The following is a 9435-nucleotide window of genomic DNA, read 5'->3' as shown; positions in this document are numbered from 1 at the left end:
CAAAAAGTTCACAGGGCACGTAGGTGGCTCAGTTGGTTGAGAATCCAACTTTGCCTTGGGTCACAATCTCACAGTTTATGAGTTCAAGCAAGCCCCACATCAGCTCACTGCTGTCAGCACAGAGCCTACCTACTTCAGATCCTCTGTCCCCCTCTCTCTCTGCCCCTCCCCACTCATGCTATCAAAAATAAACATTTAAAAAATATATATCCAACCAAAATGCCCATGAACTAATAAATGGATAAATAGGATACATCCATACAGATGTAAAAAAGAAATAAAAAAGCTATAAAAGAGAATGAAATACAAATAAATGTTATAACATGAATAAAGCTTGAAAACTTATACTAAGTGAACGAAGCCAGTCACAAAGAACTACATATTGTATGATTCCTTTTACATGATACAGTACATCCAAAATTAGAAAATCCAGAAAAACAGAAAGCAGATTAGTGGTTACCAGGAGATGGAGAGAGAGGGAGTGATTAGTTAATGATTATGGAGTTTTTCTAGGATGATGAAAAAGTTTGAAAACTAGAGGTGGTAATCACACCACATTTTAAATCTACTAAATGACACTGAGCTATAATTTAAAATTGTTACTTTTACATGAATTTTACCTCAACTTTAAAAATATACCTAGGGGACCCTGGGTGGCTCAGGCGATTAAGTGTCAGACTTTGGCTCAGGTCATGATCTCGTGGTTCAGGAGTTCAGGCCCCACGTCAGGCTCTGTGCTGACAGCTCAGAGCCTGGAACCTGCTTTGGACTCTGTGTCTCTCTCTCTCACTCTCTGCCCCTCCCTCACTCTCTCAAAAATAAACATTAAAAAATAAATACATAAATAAAAATATACCTATACAAAAATTGTACACGAATGTTCTTAGTAGCATTACTCATAATAATCCAAAAGTAGAAATAATCCAAACATCTATTAATAGATGGATGGGTAAATAAAAATGGTGTACCCAAACAAAAGAATCTTATCCAGCTATAAAAGGGATAAAAGTACTAATGAAAGCTAAAACTTGAATAAACTTCAAAAGCATTATGCTAAGTGAAAGAAGCCAGCCACAAAAGTTATTGTATAATTCCATTTATATAAAATGTCTAGAAAAGTACTTCTATAAAGAAAAAGAGTAGATTAGTGGTTGCCTAAGACTGGAAAGGTTGGGAAAAAAATGCAGAGTAACTGCTAATGGGTAAGGGGTTTCTTTTGGGGTAATAATGTAGAACTGAATGGAACGATGGTTGCACAACTCTGAATATACTAAAAACCACTACACTTAGGTGGGTGAATTCTATGGTATGTAAATTATATCTCAAAAAAACTTATTTAAAAAAGGAGGAGCACCTGGGTGGCTCAGTCGGTTAAGCATACGACTTCGGCTCAGGTCATGATCTCATGGTTTGTGGGTTCAAGCCCCACGTTGGGCTCTGTGCTGACAGCTCAGAGCCTGGAGCCTGCTTCGGATTCTGTATCTCCCTCCCTCTCTGCCCCTCCCCCACTCACACTCTGTCTCCCTCTGTCTCAAAAATAAATAAACATTAAAATTTTTTTTAAAAAAAATAAAAAAGGAAATAAAACCCTAATAAATGTGTATATATGCTGTAAATTGAATATGAAGAAAGGTATGGAAAGATACACACCAAGTGGGCTGTTAAGTTACCTCAGGAAATGAGATGGGGACAGATGTGAAGTTATCACATTTTTACAAGTTTTTAAATCCTTATACATCTTCATATTGTTCACTTATTAAAACACAGATATTAAGTTAGAAGTTTGAAAGGTTTAAAGTTTGAAAAACATTAAATATGTTTAAAATAAAACAGTACATGCCTCTACACTATCAACTATTTCCTCAAATTGTTAAAAAAAAAAAAAAAAAGGGCCTGATTGATAAACTTATCTAATTATGAAACTAATTTTTAAGTAGTATTCTCACAGACAAAACTGCGAAGTCTCCAACCCCCTTTTATCATCTAATTTCACAGTACTATTATGTATTAAAAAAAAAAACAAAACAGGAGAAAAGCAGGATGTAAAGAAATAGTCATAACTGAGTATTTAGGCTCTTTACTACTCCAAAAACATGAAAACCCTGGAAGTCAGGGCTAAAGAGAGAATGTAGCCCTAGGCTCCTTATAAATAAAAAGCAGAAATAAAAGAAGATACACCGTGGGTAACTCCCAAACCCTTAGCTTGAGTTTTTCTGACCTTGCTGAAGAATCAAATCTACAACTGGCACCCTTGAGATTACAGGAAATAATCCTATTCACACTGACTCTGCATCCAGTGACCTGGTTCCTCAGAGACATAGGGAATGACTAACCTGCCTTGTTCAAATCTGTCCTACTCAAGAAACAATTTCTAAAGTTTTGCAGCACGAGGTAGAGTTCCCTATTTGTGACATTCTTGCTTCAGAATCTAGCATTTTTCAAAAAGTGTGTCCACTCTAAATATAATAACCACTATCTACTTTTTATTTAAAAGTTAACATTTTAAAAGATAGGAATCAGGGGCACCTGGGTCGCTCAGTGGTTAAGGTTCTGACTCTTGATTTTGACTCAGGTCATGTTCTCACAGTTTGTGAGTTCGAGGACCACGTTGGGCTCTGCGCCAATGGTGCAGAACCTGCTTGGGATGCACACTCTCTCTCTCTGCCCACTCTCGTTTGCTCTCTAAATAAATAAATAAATAATAAATCAATGGATGGAAAGATAGGAATCATATAATCCCACTGCTGTTTTCAATGTGCCATGGTACATATTTTATATATATATATACATATATATATGTATATATATGTGTGTGTGTATATATATATATACACACACATACCTGCAATTATTTTGCATATTTTGCTGATTATACTTTTACATTTGTCAAATACTTGAACATAAAACTCCACTACTGTGGCATCTTCAGCCAACCGACCATAGAAGTTGACTCAGCTGCCATGACAAGATGTCCTTTTTCCTTTCCCTCCTTTATAAGTATCAAAGTTGAACACTCTAAGAAGAAAACTATACAGTGAAAAATTATTTTCCTCTCAAAATAGCAAATATTTTTCCATGTTTATTTCGGTCTTTACAACTATCATTTTTAATGGTTCCCTAAAATATCATCATGTTTTAAATACCATATATTAAATCATTCTCCTGTATACCACACATTTACAATTTATTATTTTTTTTTTACAAGTATGTTTTAAGCTATTCATTTTCATAAGGGAAAACAAAATTTGGTCCTTAAGTAAAAGATGATCTCCCTTTGTTAAAAAAGGAAGTTTCTTCATAGAAGATACTTTTTAGGACTTTGTGGGACCACAGACAGAGAATGCAAATCTAACTCCTGCTTGGCCCTGATAAATTCTTACCGAAATAAGACACACAAAACCAGGGGAAAGCTTGCGCTGGAAATTGAAATTAGGGAAGGATACACAATGTCTAAAGCTTTTTGGAATTCCTGACAGATATCACACACATGAAACTACCAAACTAGAAGGATCTGAGAAGAGCTGTGGACAGGAGCCCAAAGAGGAGTTTGGGGTTGGAGGAACATTTTTATTAAACCAGTGGGACTCTCCTAAGGTAAGGTATAGCATCTGGAGATCAACGTGGCAGAATCTGAGAATAATCGTACTGAAAAACCCGGGGCATAAAGAGTTAGTTGCACAAATGGCAAACCATTTTCCAGTGTAGCAAAGCAGATCCATTCTTCGGGAGAAAGCAAGACTATTGTAGTACATGTAAGGCAGCAGGGCAGTCACATTAGAACTGAACCTGACGTAGCAACTTTGCCAAAAACAAATAAAATCCTACACAAAGAGAATTTTCCCCTAAAAATGTACTTGTGGCCAGGCCTCCCTCCTCATTCCCTTGAGGTTGCTGGATCACTTAACTGGCAATCAGGACCCTATGTCAAAATCTAAGAGGAAATGGAAAGCAAGGTCATCTAAGAAATGGCCACTCACCCTGTTTGGGGGCTGGGGGGAGCCACATATGAATGAGTATCTTATCATTCATGGGGGGAAAAAATATTTAAATGTTTTTTAAGAATACCCCCCCCAAAAAAATAGACCATGAAATGATTCTAAAACAACCTAAGAACATGCATTTAAAGGTAAAGAAAGACTTTTGAAATTATGTATTGCAAAAAAAAAAAAAAAAATTAGGTAGTATTTCGCAGCTTTTTTTTTTTTTTTTTTTTTAAATGGAGTCACAGAGGGGCACCTGGGTGGCTCAGTCAGTTAAGCCCCTGATTCTAGATTTCAGCTCAGGTCCCTTAGAGCTCCATGGATTCGGATTCACCCTCTCCCTCTCTCTTTCTCTGCCCCTCCCCCGCTGGCGCTCTAAATAAATAAACAACCAAACTTTAAAAATATAAAATAAAATGGAGTCACAGAAGCCAAAGAGAAAAGGTAAAATAAAAGACTAAAATACTAAGAAAGATTTCTGAGAGGCAAATAAAAAGGAAGCTCAGGGAGATAAGCATATTGAGGTAAACATGAGAAAAGGATGTGTCTTTGCTTTTTGTTTTTTTACACGTAATCTCTACACCCAATGCGGGCTCAAACCTACACCGAGAGATCAAGAATCACATGCTCCAGAATCGCATTCTCCACTGACAGAGCCAGCCAAGTGCCCCTAAACATGAAAAAATTATAAAAATTTATTAGAAGTACTGAGAGAAAAAAAGTAGCAAGAGAAGCTTCAACTTTGAAGAAAACTTAAATGATGATTTAAAGGAGAAACTTAAGAAACTCTCCAAAAATGAAAAAGAAAAAAATTGAAATTAATAAAATTTTTAAAGGGGAGGCAGGTGGAGAGAGAGTAGCAGAGCTCTAACACATGGATAATTAGAGTTCCTGAAGATGGTACAAGAACATAACAAAATATTCAAATATAGAAGAAAACTTTCTTCGGATGAACAAAAGACTTGAATTTGCAACCTGAAAGAGCTCAAGGGTATCAGATAAAATTAATGGAAAAAAAGAGGCTCGGTACCTAAAAATATTCTAGTAAAAAGCAACATCTGCGGCTCCTGGCTAGCAGAGTCAGTAGAACATTGATAGGACTCTTAATCTCAGGGTTCTATGTTCGAGCCCCACATTGGGTGCAGAGATAACTTAAAAGTAAAATCTTTAAAAAAAAAACAAAAAGCGGAGGGGTGCGGGGGAGATGCTACTCGGGAGCTTGGCGGGGGAGGCTGGGCGGTGACCTCCGCTGCCAGGCGTCTGGGGCCATGGCGACTCTCCAGCTGGGACTGGTGCTAAAGGCTTCCGGGAGGCAGCAGCACTCTTTACCGGCACGGTGCCTGGGTCCAAGCCCGGGAAGGCCACAGAGACTTTGAGAAGGACCACGTGGAGGTGCGCTCTCAGTCCGGTGCAGAGGGCACCAGGCAGCACAAGTCCTCCTTGCCTGGCGGGGGCCCCTTGGAACCCCAGTATCCTCTGCCCCTCGGGCTCAAGCCCCACACAAACTGCTGCATGAGTGGCTGCCCCCAAGTGAGTGTGGGTGGAGTATGAGGCCACACTACTGCAGCACTACCAGGATGGCGGGGAGCAGGCCCTGGCCGCCCTGGAGGAACACAAGGCTGAGGAGAACCTCAAGGCCTTCCTCAGGATGGAGATCCAGCTCCAAGAGCAAGAAGTGGAGGCTGAGCCGGCTTGCCCAACACCCACACCCAGACAGGCCCCAGCCTGGCAGCTCCTAACTCCTGGGGAAACAACCAGGGAGCTTGATTCACTGCCCTTCACAAGATTGGTGTCAGACAGGAGTAGGAAGAATTATTTATTGACTTCATCTGGGAATAATAAGTTCTCTGTGATGCTTAAAAAAAAAAAAAAAAGCACTATTTTTTTACACCCTTTTTTTTTTTTTTTTAAGTTTATCTTAAGAGAGTGCACACAAAAGAGCATGTGTGAGCCGAACAGACAAAATCCCAGGCAGGCTTCACTCTGTCAGCACAGAGCCCGATGCAGGGCTCAAATCCACAAACCCTGAGATCATGACCTGAGCCAAGATCAAGAGTTGGATGCTTAACAACTGAGTCACCCAGGTGCCCCTATCTATATTCTTCTAATGACAAAATATTTCAATCAAGGAACTCTACATGTAGCCAGTTACCAATCACATATGAAAAAGAAATCTATTATGCTATGGATGCCTTGCTAAAATAAATACCTTATCATTGGCCCTGAACTAAGGAAAGCAGCCCACTGCAATTCTTCACATATTTAAGTATCTGTGTCTACAACCTGACGCCATCATCCTTCCCCCTTTGATTATATCAAGGGTGATTCTCAGGCCCAAGAGGCAGTCGATCAGTAGGCTACATAGCAGCTCAACAAATGTTCTGAAGGAAAATCTCTGCCAAAAGGAAATTATTTATAGGGGCAGTGACTGACCAAATCCATCAGCAACTTACTAAGGGAAAGAAATGTAACTCCCAGAGACAAGTCTGAGAGTAAAGAGTAACGTCAAATTAGGGGGGAAAACAAATCAAGGAGAAGAACAAAACACTATGTCTCTGCTCCATACTGACAAATTCCTGAGGCTACAGGGGTAACAAGATAGCCTGTTTATTAGAATTGCATTCATTCCTGAACAACTTTTTAGTTCCCAAACTCTAAGTTCTCTCTACTCTGAGGGCCTGATTCCTGTTCTTCCTAGGAAACATAGTTGTGTGGCTTTGCTGGTTTTCATGAAGTTACGCTGCACATTTGACAGTTATCTTCATATCTTTACATGTATCCTCAAAGATGAAAGAAAAAAATAGTACATCACTAGTAGTTTTATTATAATCAGAATTTAAGGGGTGGGGGTGCGGGGAGGAAATGGCAAAAGTTGAGGAAAAAGCTAGGGACAACCATGAAGGGCGTTGTAAACCAGGCTAGGAATCTGGAGATAAGGCTTTGTCCCAAAGGCTTTCAAGCAGGTAATGCTTAATCAGATTTACATTTTAGAAAATTTATTCTGGCTACAGTGTAGAGAATAAACTAGAGGAAGGCGAGCTGACCAGTAAGAAGGCTGTTGCAGCATTCCAGGTTAGAGAGGATGGCAGCCTGTACCAAAGCAGTGAGAACTAGAAGAGAGATGAAGCTAAGAAGGAAAAGGTGATAAAATTCTTGACAGGAAAGCCAAAGACTGGGAGAGCTGAGCAACTAGTGCAACTCATGGATGGCACCCCCTTCTACAACTGTAGATACACTAAATGTTGGCCATCCTATACCCCCAAGGTAAAGTACAGCATTACGAAAAGCAAGCAGTAATGATCTGAAGGGGAGTGAGGCAAATAAATAGCCTCTCCCATACCTTGCTTGCAGTAGTAAACACAGTAGTAACTTCTAATGGGAAGGGGGAGGGGGGCGGAGGGGAGACTGATGTTTGTCCTAACAAAATTTATAATGTTTACTGATTGGCTTTTTAAACTACATGCAGATGTAACTTTGATAAAAAGGAAAGAAAAAAAAAGGCAATGACTGGCAGGAAAGAAAAAGTCAGGAAAAAAAGATTATATAAAGAAAACATTTAGCTTGATAGGCCATTGTAATTGGTCCTAGAATCTGACTACAGAGGTTGGAACCCAAGCTATTTCCATTTATAAGCTATGTAATGTTGGGCAAGTTAATTAGTTAATCTGGGCCTCAAGTCTCATTTCCTTTAAAATGAAGATAACCGGTATGTAAAGATGGAGTTAATAAATGTAAAACACTTAGAACAAATTCTGGCATAGAGCAGGCAGATAATAAATGTCAACTATTATGATTATTAATACTATTATCAAAAACAGCCAAGTAGATTATATTTTTAAAAATACAATAAATATGACTCCTGCCCTTAATAAGGACATTCACAATACATTTCATTTCCACACGCTCAAAATATTCCTCATTTTTCAACACCAAACATGAATAATATCTCTCCTACTAAACTTTCCAATTTCTCCCCCCAAACACTGTCAGTCAGAAATATGGTCTCCCTGCTTCAAATTCCCACAGCAGTTTATATGCACCTCTTGTTTTCCATCTCTTCTGCCTGTGTGTTACTTATTTCAAAATCTTAACTCCTATAATGAGCAAAAGTTCTTTAAGGACAGGATTCTTTTTTTATTCATCATATTATTTCTCCAAAATTCCTTGAGTGTAATCCTGGTAAGGAGTTCCTGACACAATTCCTTTTTTGGAACCTAGAACACTCTTCCAAATAACATAAATAAGACTTTTTGCCTCTAAGACTTTCTTTAGTATCCCAACTAACAATTCCTTAGCACAATTAGAAATCTATGGGCCTTACATGTAAAATTAAGTGAGGCAATCTAGTTATAATGAAGCAGTTTTGAGTTTAGGTGCCAATGCTACATCTGAAATATAAACATGTGATTGGCTTTTTACTTACATATTAATTTTTTTTAATGCTTATTTATTTTTGAGAGAGAGACAGAGTGCAAGCAGGGGAGAGGTAGAGAGAGAGGGAGACACAGAATCTGAAGTAGGCTTCAGGCTCTGAGCTGTCAGCATAGAGCTGGAAGCAGGAATCGAACTCACAAGCTATTAGATCATGACCTGAGTTGAAGTCGGCTGCTTAACTGACTGAGCCACCCAGGCACTCCTTTACTTCTGTATTTTTAAAAAGGGATTATCTGTGCCCAGTCCCTGAATGCCTGGACATTAAAGAGTCAAGGTCATATCTAGTTGGCCCCATAAAACAAAAGGACCAATGGCCATTTCTCTGAGACAGCTAGAGACAACCAACTGGTAGCTGAAGGGCTCAGGTTCTTTGGGAACCCAAAGGGTGTCAGAAGAATTCTCCTCATCCTTCTTTAATGTCGGTATACAGCAACAAAACAAAACAAAACCCTCAATTTTCATATTTGGCAAAGGAATTATCCTTTTCTTCTCCACAAGATTGTGGGAGGCAGTATTAAAGCTTGCTTATATTTTACCCATACTTTGTTAAGTCTGTGTACTCTGTACAAAAGTCCACTAATTTAAAGGACTCAAACATTAGTCTTTATTCAGATTAACCCAACTATAGATTACATGTCAAGTATACTAGGCACTAGTGGAATACAATATTTAAAATTAATCTCTTGGGGTGCTCTCGTGGCTCAGTTGGTTAAGCATCTGACTTTGGCTCAGGTCATGATCTCAAAATTGGTGAGTTCAAGCCCCACATCAGGCTCTCTACTGTCATCACAGAGCTGACTTCAGATCCTCTGTATTCCTGTCTCTTTGCTCCTCTCCCACTCTCTCTCAAAATAAAACATCAAAAAAAAATTTTTTTAAGTATAAAAACTAAAGATAAAATGAGTCTCTTAAAATCTGTGAGAAAATAAATGTAAAAATAGAAAGTTACAACACAAATGCTATAAAGAAATAAATACAACACATTCCTTGGAATGAAGTAGGATTATAGTGCTAATAGTGA

At 38.6% G+C, this 9435-nt stretch overlaps 1 pseudogene; it reads left to right on the top strand.

The window, feature by feature from the left end:
* Window positions 1–4627: 4627 nt before the first annotated feature.
* On the top strand, window positions 4628–7094 carry LOC125917200 (oxidoreductase-like domain-containing protein 1; annotated as a pseudogene).
* The last annotated feature ends 2341 nt before the right edge of the window (window positions 7095–9435 follow it).

The sequence above is a fragment of the Panthera uncia genome, unplaced genomic scaffold, assembly GCF_023721935.1.
Source record: "Panthera uncia isolate 11264 unplaced genomic scaffold, Puncia_PCG_1.0 HiC_scaffold_1579, whole genome shotgun sequence".
Classification (NCBI taxonomy): domain Eukaryota; kingdom Metazoa; phylum Chordata; class Mammalia; order Carnivora; family Felidae; genus Panthera; species Panthera uncia.
This window is presented reverse-complemented; position numbering and strand designations above follow the sequence as displayed.